General features: G+C 42.6%; 1 long non-coding RNA gene across 1 annotated transcript; it reads left to right on the forward strand.

Annotated features, from left to right (window-relative positions):
- Window positions 1-6,855: 6,855 nt before the first annotated feature.
- On the forward strand, window positions 6,856-10,005 carry LOC120699239. The gene is made up of 2 exons (XR_005685328.1): window positions 6,856-9,338; window positions 9,560-10,005. It is a non-coding gene; the product is annotated as an uncharacterized LOC120699239 (long non-coding RNA).
- The last annotated feature ends 2,555 nt before the right edge of the window (window positions 10,006-12,560 follow it).

Genomic DNA, 12,560 nt, shown 5'->3' on the forward strand with positions numbered 1-12,560 from the left:
CAAACTCAAAATAGAAAATTATTAAAGATCTTCCATGGAACTCAAAACACTGTCTCGTTAGCAAATATGATGTCGTTACATGCTCTTTCTTATTTCAATGATTTTTGAACCTGCTCATCACTTGATAAACGCATTAGCTCCTTAATTGTGCGTGCCATTAACACCAAAACCAACATAGGGGGCCAAATGCACTTTCAATCTCCCCCTTTTTGGTGATTGATGACAACACAATTAAGGCTTCATAAGATATTCAAATAATCATTTAAGTCCAAAGATATAGTTGAGCTCCCCCTTAATTTGTGCATTGATCATGAAATTCTCAAAAATGGCCTCAAATGCCATTTGCACAAACTTTTGGAAGAGCTCCCCCTAGATCCATGCATTTTTGGAGTGCTAGTCTCAAGAATAAATCAGTGATGCTTATGACATGATATATCAATCAACAAAGTGAAAATAACATTACACCACCAATAGCATGTGCATCACATAAACAATACGGTTCAGGTTTAAGTCACACTAGCACAAATAAGTCTTACAAATTTAAAGTCTCACTTGGCACACCACCACACAAATCACACCATAACACAAGTCTTACATGTCCACAAGCTAGGAATAAGGTCCACAAACTAGGATAGATAGAAGTTCATCAACTACAAGCCTAAGATTGATAGATCCCGACGAGATAGATAAAACATGAAGCCGTCCCATGGCCATGGTGAGCTCACTCCCCCTTTGAAATCAAGCGCCAAAAAGGAGAGGCCACTCCAAAGCCACTACTGTTCGCCGTCGGTAGCTATCTCGGTAGGAGTGATTTGGAGTTTTTGATAGGATTAGCTTGTAGACATATAAGACAACTTAATTCATAGTGATCAGCCACAAACAACAATACATAACCATGATCACATGAATCAAGTTTTGATCCAAAGATCAAAATCCAAATTCTCAAAATAACTCACACAAATAAACTCATTTTATCCTATCTAGGCAACAAGCAAGTGTATGCAATAAGTCAAGCCAAGTTACGAGAATCTAAGATATTTAGTTCACTCCTCAAAGCACAAAACCTTTGCTCATCTAGTGGCTTAGTGAAGATATCGGCAAGTTTCCGTTCGGTGCTCACATGACGTAGAGCGATATCTCCCTTGGCCTCATGATCCCATAAGAAATGATGTCTTATATCTATGTGCTTTGTTCTAGAGTGTTGCACTGGATTGTTAGCTAGCTTGATAGCACTCTCATTGTCACACAAGAGTGGAATCTTACTAAATTTACAACCGAAGTCACTCAAGGTTTGCTTCATCCACAAGAGTTGGGCACAACATGCACCCGCTGCAACATACTCGGCTTCGACGGTGGATAAAGCAACCGAATTTTGTTTCTTTGAACTCTAGGATACTAGAGAATGACCAAGAAATTGACACGTTCCTGTTGTACTCTTTCTATCTACTTTGCAACCGGCATAATCCGAATCGGAATAGCCAAGTAGATCGAATGTGGAGCCTTTGAGATACCACAAGCCAAGGTTAGGAGTGTGTACTAGGTATCTCAAAATTCTCTTAACAGTCATTAAATGACATTCCTTAGGATTGGCTTGAAATCTTGCACACATGCACATGCTAAGCATGATATCGGGCCTAGACGCACAAAGATAAAGGAGGGAGCCTATTATGGAGCGATATACCTTTTGATCGACCGACTTTCCTTCTTCATTTAGATCAAGATGACCATTTAGTGCCATGGGTGTCTTGATGGGCTTTGCATCGGCCATGTCAAACTTTTTGAGCATATCATTCACATACTTGGTTTGACATATGAAAGTTCCTTTCTTCATTTGCTTGATTTGAAACCCAAGGAAGAACTTTTAATTCACCCATCATAGACATCTCGAATCTCTTGGTCATGATCTTACTAAACTCATCACACCATTCTTGATCAATAGAACCAAATATAATGTCATCGACATATATTTGGCACACAAAAATATTAGATTTAACTTTCCGAGTGAAGAGAGTAGCATCGGCTTTGCCTATTTCAAAGCCTTTTCTTAAGAGAAAATCCTTAAGGCATTCATACCATGCTCTAGGAGCTTGTTTGAGCCCATAGAGCGCCTTATGGATCTTGTACATATGGTGTGGATGCTTTCGATCTTCAAAGCACGGTGGTTGCTCCACGTACACCAACACGGATAGGGGGCCATTCAAGAATGCACTTTTCACATCTATTTGATACGGGTGCATAGGTTTCACCAAAATTCAAACCTTCGATTTGTGTGAAGCCTTGAGTAACCAACCTTGCTTTGTTTCTTATTACCACGCTATGCTCATCTTGTTTATTTCGAAAGACCCACTTGGTTCGTATGATGTTTTGCTTGGGTCTTTCTACCAAGGACCAGACTTCATTTCGTGTGAAGTTGTTCAATTCTTCTTGCACAGCCATCACCCAATCCGGATCATCAAGTGCTTCTTCTACCTTGAGAGGTTCCAAAGAAGAGACAAAAGAGTAATTTTCACAAAAAAGTTGCCAAACGAGAACGAGTGGTTACCCTTTTACTTATGCTCCCAAAGATGTTATCCACCGGATGTTCCTTTTGAATTGATTGATGGATTCTTGGATGTGGGATTGGGTCTTCATGTTGAATTGGTTCAACTTCTTGCTCAACTTGTGGTTGATCTTGATTTGAGGTTGATGGTTCTTCATTAGCCCAGATTGTTTGGTAGGTTGAACTAGATGGCCCATGAAACATCAACCCATCATCTTCATCTTGATCAACTTGTTCTTGAGGTTTTACTTCACCGGTAGCTAACTTTTTGATAGCCTTGCTTGATGGTTCTTCGGTGCCTACAACATCAACAACTTGCTCCCCTTGAGAGCCATTAGATTCATCAAATGTCACATCACACGCGACTTCAATACAACCGGAGGTTTTGTTAAAGACACAATAACCATGAGTATTTGATGCATAACAAAGAAAAAAAACCTTCATCAACTTTAGGTGCAAACTTAGAGCTTTTGGGCTTCTTGTTGAGAATGAAGCACTTACTTCCAAAAACTCTAAAGTAAGACACGTCAGGCTTTTTACCAAGTAGGAGCTCGTATGCCGTCTTGTTCAAGATCTTGTGAAGATATAAGCGGTTGATAGCATGACATGCCGTGTTGATTGCTTCCACCCAAAATTGATCCGAGATCTTGTATTCATCAAGCATTATTCTTGCGGCTTCAATGAGAGTTCTATTTTTCTTCTCAACAATTCCATTTTGTTGAGGAGTATATGGAACCGAGAACTCATGACCAATGCCCTCTTCATCTAGAAACTCTTCTATGTTAGTGTTCTTGAATTCGGTGCCATTGTCACTTCTTACTTTCTTGATCTTGGTCTCAAATTCATTTAGAGCTTTTTTTGCAAACTTCTTGAAAGTCTCTTGCACTACACTTTTGTCATGCAAAAAGAACACCCAAGTGAAACGAGAATAGTCATCAACAATGACAAAACCCTATTTGTTACCACCAATGCTTATGTATGCCACCGGGCCAAAAAGATCCATATGTAGAAGTTCAAATTGCTTGATGGTGGCCTCTCATGCCATATTTCAATATAATGTTTTGGTGATTGATATAGACAACATAACACTTGGACTAATATGATTATTAAGATGACCATTCTCAGGCTTTTAGGTTCAAGTGATGACAAAGAGAAGATAGGCGTAGCTAGGCCCGAAGGCCCTGAAACCTCTTCGGTCCAAGGGACAAGAATTGAAGAGACCGTGAAGAAATCCAAGTCGAAAAGATCAAGACGAAGACAATTTGCTATCACCAGTTAAACCGATGATGAGCAAATTGCACTCATCGGTGCAATGAACTTAGCACCGGATTAACCGACGTTAGGTGTTTTACACTCACCGGTTTAATGGACTTGGAGGCCGAAGGGACAGCAGGAGTTTTACAGGCACTGGTTAAACCGACGATCAAGGCAAAGTGAGCGTCGGTGCAGTTGTCCAGAGACTCCATTTTTCGGGGGGGTTCTGAGCTTACACTCACCGGTTAAACTGACGATGATTTCAAGAGCGTCGGTGCAATTGATCAAGTAGCCGTTGGAGCAGTAACGGCTAAGTTGCTGGGAAAATACACTCACCGGTTAAACCGGTGATGACATAAACTGAGTGTCGGATCAACCGGCGTTAAGGGATTTCGTCAGCCTTTTCCCAACGTCTCTTTTGGGGTGTGTGGCCTATATATACCCCCAAGGCCGGGTCATTTGCTAGTGCTGGAGTTGCTGAAAGCTTACTACACTTGAAGAACATCTCCAACCACCATAGAGCATCATTGTACATCATATAGGCTTAAGCACACTTGTGAGAGTGCTTAGTGCTTGTAATAGGGATTAGTTCTTGTGAGAGCTCCCTTGAGAGAAGCCTTGCTGTGGCAAGCAATCATTGTACTCGTCGTGTGACCCTCCGACTTGGTGTGGAGTGGCAACGACACTTTGTGCGGGGAAGGAGACCCCACTTGGTAAGAAGCTCCGATAGTGAAGACGGTGCCGTGGGGGACGCTTCGAGAGAGACGGTGGCGGTGGCCTTGTCTTGGTGACTTGGGGTCACTTAGCCTTTGCTTGCCGGGAGCCTTGGTGGCGAACGCAAGACGGTGATCAAGCGGAGAGACTCGGCATCACACTTGTTCGTGTTGGACAAGTGGCTGTGGACGTAGGGAGGGACTTGGTGTCCTAACCGAACCATGTTAAATCGTGTGTCTTGGTGTCTTCATAGGAGTTTGCATATTCTCTCCCTTACCTCTTTACTTACCGTATTACGTTTCCTCATTTACTCTATCTCGCGTGCTTTTACTTTCCTAGTTAGTTTGATTAGAATTGGTTATAGGTTGCAAGTCTTTTAGGGGTAAGTAAAGAGTAGCATAGATAAACCTTAGTCATAACTAGCATGTGTAGGATGTGTTAGGTTTATCTCATGCAAATGGATTGAGCCCTAGGATAGAAAGCGATTAGCGATCCTATTCACCCCCTCCCCCTCTAGGGTCGGATACCCCGGTGATCCTTACACCCCCGCTAAAAAGCCCTAATCACCGGCTCGTCATATGGTGGATCTTCATGCATGCCAAGACTATCGTATCACGGATTCCCATACCTATTCTCTCTCATGGTAGCCAAAGAATTCAAGAATCAATCAAGATATCATAGGATATGCAAGGAATAAGGTAAATAAGTAGGCCATGCAGATTCATCTCACACACAAGTAAAGCAATAGTAAATTCTAGCAAGCAATGCCTAATAAAAATTCAAGTCGTAGATAAGCGTGAAACTGATAACTCTTCGTAGTCCTCCAGGGTCTCGGGGGCTTCTCGTAGTCTGGGACATCCTCCTGGGTCTCCAGGCGTCTGGGCCGTCGACCAGCTCCTTTTCGTAGGGACATAATCGTAATTACGTATAAAGATAGGGACTAAAGTGCAAAAGTGCACCAAAACTGCTCAAATAAGATCCAACTACACAACAAAACCTACTCTAATATGTATAGCATGATTTTAGAAGAATTATGAAACTGGTTTCATAATTTTCGGAGCTCGATTAATTTATTATGAATTTTCTAGTGCTAAATCATTTCCTGAAAATAATAAATGATTTTCAAAAAAGAAAAACACACATTCAGTGACATGTGGCATTCCACGTGGTATGCTGTCAACATGACATTATTCAGGGGGGTCGGGTCTGCTAACGTCAGCTGTGGGCCCTGCTGACGTCAGTGTTGACTAAGTCAACACTGACTGTTGACTGGTCAACAAGTCCACAGCTCAGGGGCCCACCAGTCAGTGATCTGGTGAGGCTGACATGCGGGGCCCGTGTTTCAGTGCTGTGCAGCGAAAAGAAAAAGAAAGGCTTAACCGGCTTCGTGGGCTCAAAACTGCTTCGGGCTTCTTCCGCTGCTGGGCCTCCTGGGCCGATTCTGGCCCACCTCCTCTTCTTCCTATTTTCCTTTTTCTTCTTCACCTCCCTTTCACTAACGGGTCTGGCCCACGTGTCGGTGCCTTCTTCTCCTTCTGACATGTGGGGCCCGGTTGTCATCGGCTACAGGATCTGGTGCGGTCGTGTGATGATCCGGTGCGGCTCGGTCCTATGTGGCAAAGTGTGTGTGTCCAGGCCAGGTGTGGGAGCAGCGCGCCCAAGGTGTTCGACCAATGGTTCAAAGGACCTGGACGCGCCGCGCGCGCAACGTCGCGGTGGCGGCTGTTGACGCTCACTAACAACCATTTTTGAGCGTCAATATAGATACAATAAATGGTTGAACTTACATTTCTTACACTCATATCACTAATAAATCACCGAATTCCACATGTCCCTCTAGATTTCTATGAGTACAGATTTTAGCTGGAAATGAAGGATAATCATACCCTTTTAATCCAAGGAGCAAGACGCCATCCAATCAGACGCCGTCACATGAGCATCACATGGATTGGAGGGCCCACCAGAGAGGAAAACCGACATAAAACAGGCCATGTCAGTATTCAAGGACAAGAGGGCCCACTAATCAGCCACTACACAAAAGAGGAGAGGCTGGTGGGGTCAGCCCGTAGGCCATGTCAGCATTCAAGGACAAGAGGGCCCACTAATCAGCCACTACACAAAAGAGGAGAGGCTGGTGGGGTCAGCCCGTGGTCGGCCGACCACAATGGTCGGCTGACGACCCATGGGCCCCACCACCTTTGAACTTCGACGTGGCGTCTTCCTATTGGCTCTCAAGGTCGGTTCAGTGGAGGACTTGTCCATTTTACGGCCAAGGAGAGGGTGGCTCCCTTCTATATATATATATATATATGTGCTAATCTACACTTTAGGTGTAGAATCTTATTCTACACCCTAGCACCTAAACCAGTCCAACCAACCAGCCAGCAAGGACCCAACCAGCTAACCGACCCACCCGCACCCACGCCCACGCTCGATCCGTTAACCCACCCGCAGGCCCAACGCACACCCGAGGCCCGACAGCCTGTTGCCATTTCCTTTCCCTTTCTCGAGCGAGCGGTTGGCGGCGGCGGTGGCGGTGGCGGCGCTGCGATTCCGGGGGTTTGCGGCAGTGGTACTGCAGTTCGTTAGCCGCGAGCCGTTGGCAGCCGCTGGTTCTCCTCCTCTCCCAACCTCCCCCACACTTCGTTCGTGAACTGCGTCACGGCTTCGGCGGCTGCGATTTCCAGGCGGCAAGCGGTGCGTGGCAGCACCAAGCAGCGGAATCAGCGGGATAACGCGTTCTTCGAGGCGGGATGTGGCAATCTCGAGCGACGGCAGCAGCGGTTCGGGCGCGGCTTTAGTCCGTTGCAGGCTGCGATGGATGGGAGGCTCCCCCGAGCCTACGCGTGGCTCTCCGGGGAGCATCACAAGCTTGTTGCCTCTTCGCATCCTCAAAATCCCGTCATCAATTTGACGTTCATGGATGTTCAGTTTTGATTGGATGTTTTGTTTCTGGGTAGTTCATCCAGTTGTAGCTAGAGTGACACAAATTTAAAATCTCTGGTGATCTGACGCATTTTACTGAGGACTTAGTCCAGCAGATAGGCATTTTGGCTTCAGTAACTTGTTAGTTGATTAGCACCATGCCTTTTTTTTTGTTAGTTCAGTAGAACAATTTGTTGTCTCTTCCGCAGTAGCTTGTTTTTTACTAGCACGCTACCTGCGCTATGTTCAGCATCACATAGAAGATGCACCTATAGGTTTCTAGTTGATTTTTTACAGCAACAATCGATGGGAACTAATTCAGATAGATGAGCTTGTCAGTATTTTTTTCCTTTTATTCAGTAATTTATTTCTTTGGTAGCTCACTTTTTCTTCAATATTTCCCTTTTTCCTCATCTATCTCTGTTTTTTCGGTAGCTCTTTTTTCAGTAATTTTTTGGTAGCTCTTTTTTCAGTAATTTTTAGAGCTATTTTCTATTCATCAGTATTTTATTTTTCTTTAGTATTTTTTAGTAACCATAGTAAATGATGGTTCAGTAATTTCATTTATTCCCAACGAAAAAAAAGATGAGATTCACTGTTGTGCACCTTGCAGCCTTTAATTCTCTTTTGTTTCTCTTGATGGTAGTGAGGATACCAATTGCTGTCAATTTCTGCAAACACAGCACCCTTCAATATTATTTTGCGTTAGTAACCTTAGTAATCGATGGTCCGATAATTCTCCTAATCTCCTTTGCTTTAGTAGTTTTACTTTCAGTAACTTTAATTTAGTGGCATTCCCAATAAGCATTCAACGATCCGCCTTTCAGTAATTTAGTAACTCTAATCTCCATATTTTCCATTATCTAGTAATCCAAAGCTAAACATTCCATAGCCCAACTGATAGAAACTGTGCTACTTTGATTACTAACAAGTTTCAGTAGTAAATTTCATTTTGTACACAGCCACAAAGACAGTTGCACTCATCTGCATACATAGTTTCAGTAGCTTTCATTTCCATGATTTTTTTAGAAACTGTGCTACTTTTTTATTCTTGCCCAGCAACCATAGTATTTTCAGTTAGTTAAGTAAATCACATAGTAGTGTTTAGTAATTACTGAACCATTACTGTTTCAGTAATTCGATATGCTTCAGTATTTTATTATCTCCTTTAATTTTTTATCAGGTCAGCCATAATCTGAACAACAATTACATTTTTACTTCAGTAATCTCCTTCCCAGTTATCTAATTCAGTAATTGATCTTCTTTTTTCAGTAATTCCTTATAGTAATGTCACTACTTCATCTTATCCTTTTTTGTAATTGACTATACCTATGCTTTTAGTAATCCTTATTAATTCAGCAACCCCAATGCATACAATTCTGGAATTCAGTAGTCTATTTTTCTCCAACTATTGATATAGCATATTTAGTAGTCTTTCCATTTTTCTTGGTTGAGTAACTCGAATGATAAGATTGATTAGTTAGTGTTATTCCTTTCTTTTAATAGCACCTTTTGTTTAGTATTTCAACTCAGTGATTCAAATCATATATACAGCAGCTTGTCTGTGTAATTATGTTTTTCAGTATCCGATTTCTTTTTTTAGTAATTATGTTCAGTGATCCATCAAATTTGATTCGGTAGTCAATCCACTGAGTTCAGTAATTAGTATTGTTTAGTTATATATCCAGTAATATTGGTTAGTAACTAATCTTGTTTATGTAATTTCAGTAGTCGATCCATTGTGTTCAGATTTAGTTGGGATTTAGTTTGTTTTTTCAAGTAATCCGTTTCCTTTGGTGGCTCTTTTTCTTTAGTAAGTTCTTTTGGCCAGTGCCTGATGCTCGATGAGAATGAACTAAATCTCAACTCCCGCTGGATTAGGGTGATTCTGCTCGTAACACATTTGGTATATCCCTTTGTTAGTATTTCAGTGATTCTCTGTTAGTAATTTCCCAGCTACTCTGTACTGTGATCTTTTTAGCTTCAGTAATAGGCTAGTTTGATAGTACAATGCCTTGAAATGCAGCTTCAGTAATTTACAATTTTTCTTTTTGTTCATTTTTTTGGTAATATACATGTGTTGCTTGGCCCCTCACACGTCTTGAAATGCTGCTTCTTGAATTCCAGTATAGGGCACAACTTCTTTACTACGTTTAAATTCCACAAGCTTGCGCCTGGCAATCTGAATTTGTTCAGTAATACTTTTTTGTATCCTCGGTAATACCAACTTGTCCAGTAACACTTTTTGTGCTCTCATGTTATGAATTGGTATTTAGTGAACATGCCGAGGAATGCCATCACGCGGTTACTTAAAAAGTTGAGCGGCCGAGGAATGCCGTCACACAGTTACTTAAAAGTTGAGCCAGGCTTGATTGACTCGGCGTTGCATCACCACTAGCCATCCCGGGAAGCAGATTCTACTGAGATCCGAGGAGTTTTTAAGCATCTGGAAGCCCAGAGATTTAGGATTCGGCTTTTTACTGAACACATTTTGTATTTTGCTTAATGGGGTTTTAGTATTACTTGTAAAATTTTACAACTGGTATCTTAGAAATTTGTATCATTCTTAGCAATTGCATGTGTTTTCTCAGATTCAGCAAGTGCAAACTCTTTGTTCATTCAACACACAAATATGAAAATTGAATTTTATTTATTCTTCTCTCCAGTAATTTTTCTTGTTACCAGTTTTGATGGTTCAGTAATTTCATGTATCCCATTGTTTGTTTGTACCTTTTCCTTTTCTTTTTTCGTCAACCCGTTTTTTTTAAATACGTATGCGCTTGTTTAAGTAACACGGTAATACCTCACCGATATATATGTTGTATTCAGTAATCTAGAGATTCAGTTTTATTTAGTAATATGTAGACCCAATAAATCCCACACTTATTTGTGCTACTCCACTATACATCCTAGATGTGTTATTGCCATAAGGGCCAAGTGGTCCTTTTTCAGTAATCCACATGTCTGATACATTTTGTGGTTGGGTTGAGCCTTCTTCTTTTGCTAGCTTAGTAATTTACACTTCTTCCAGAGCATCTCTTTGCAAGCAACTGCAGTAAAATAATACATTTAGTAATTCAATAATACACGATATATGATGAATCCTTTCATAATAACTCCACAAAAATAGACCGCACACACAACAAATTAGTAATCTAGAAAGGAGGATCAAAACCCACTGGCTCGCTCGACTCCCTGAATTATTACCACGAGCCATATATGAATGTGAAGAACCACTTAATCCCATAACAAATCACAGTAACCGGTGGGCAGAGGATGATTACCTTCTCACTTGAGTTACACTCGATTTCCCCCAAATTTATTAACTTGAAGTTAAGTAGCTGTTCATCCACGTATAAAAAAATAACTTCCATTACCCCAAATTTATTAATTGAAACCAAATACTGGAAGACTGAACAACAATAGGTGAAGAGAACCCATTAACTAAAAAAATATTTCTGAACAAATGTATTTTCCAGTAATCTGCTAATAACCATCAAACACATTTCTTCAGTAATTGAATAGCTAGACTACCGAGCTACTGGAATGAACTACCAAAATCGCACAACACAATACAATTTATTGGACTACCGAGATCCATGAGATTTAAAGCTCAGTAATTGATACCACCAAAACTACTGAAACCTACTGAACTAGTGTCTTTTCTTCAGTAATTGAATCATGAAAAGAGCAGCTACTAAGCTACACGAAAATTAAAATTATAGGAAACTTACCGGAGAGAAGTGATATTAGGAGGCAGAGAATAGGTGCAGAATTGTTTCATTAATGGGTTGAATTGATTTTTCTGCTTGAGTAATTTTTGTGAATCGCCTTTTTAGCTTCTCCTGCTGCTGCCTGCGCGCTGCTTTCCATCCGTGTCTGGGCTGCGCCGCTGCTCCCCGCGGCTGTGCGTCGCACGCCGCAGTAGCATCCGTCCGTCGGCTGTACGTAGCTATTGCTCACCGGCCGTCAAAGCCGCCGTGCACCGTCCGCCGCAGCCACAGCCCGCAAGACCCTGTCGCTCCTGCTAGCCGCCGTAGATGAGCCTACTCGCGCTCGCCGCTCCCAGTGCTCCATGGGCTCGCGGCTCACGCCGCCGCCACTCCAGCGCAGGACGCCGCTTGGTGCAGGCCACGCCTCCGGTCCCCGCGGATGCCGCAGCTACGCGCCGCCGCGCGCTGCTGGTCCATGTGAGGCCGCGCCGTAGCTCCGGCGAAGGCCCACGCTGCTGCTTCCCTCGCGATGAGCCTGCTCGCGCTCGCCGCCGCCATGCTCCGCGCGTTGCGCTCTGCTCCGTGCCGTCGCAACCTCCGACCCCGCCGCAGCTCCCCGTGCGCCGTCGCAACCTCCGCCCCCACCGTCCCCACCGCTGCCTGCGAGCCGTCGATCCGGGACTACTCGCACTCGCCCCTCGTGCGCTCCGCGCGCTCGCGGCTCGTGCTCGCGCGACATAGAAGCTGGACAGGTTGGGGGATGGGTCGGGTTGGGTGGTGGGATATAAGGTACCTGGGTCGGGTGCTGGGTTGATTAGGTGTAGAATCCCATTCTACACTTAGGGTGTAGAATAGCGCTGCCGTGTGTGTATATATATATATATATATATATATATATATATATATATATATATATATATATATATATATATATATATGAGGGGAGGGGCTCTATTTTAAGACATGAAAAGATGGAGAGATGAGCTCCATCAACATCTCAAGCTACACTAGAAATACTCTCAAGATGTAGTTTACCTTCTTTTGTAGAGGTCTTAGGACAAGAGTGTTGACACGGATTTTGGCCTTCCCCTGTATATGTGAAATGGTCTATAAATAATACCAAAGATTGAATTTTTAAATATAAAAATAAATATCTGTGTACACTTACTCAAATGTGTGTACACGGACATAATATTGTTCATGTTTAGCGTGATAGAGAAAATTATAGCCTTGGCTTGGCAAGGAAATTAAATAACGGGAGAGCAGAATGAATTATGTTTGCGTATGTGCAAACATTGAAATATTTCTTTGGTGCTTATACAAGGCAATCAAAATAGGAGTCACGTCCATGCAAATAAAATAACTAAAATACACATGTCTATTTGGTGTCTCTAGGCTGATCAAAACTGACACGT

Source organism: Panicum virgatum, chromosome 3K (assembly GCF_016808335.1).
Source record: "Panicum virgatum strain AP13 chromosome 3K, P.virgatum_v5, whole genome shotgun sequence".
NCBI lineage: Eukaryota > Viridiplantae > Streptophyta > Magnoliopsida > Poales > Poaceae > Panicum > Panicum virgatum.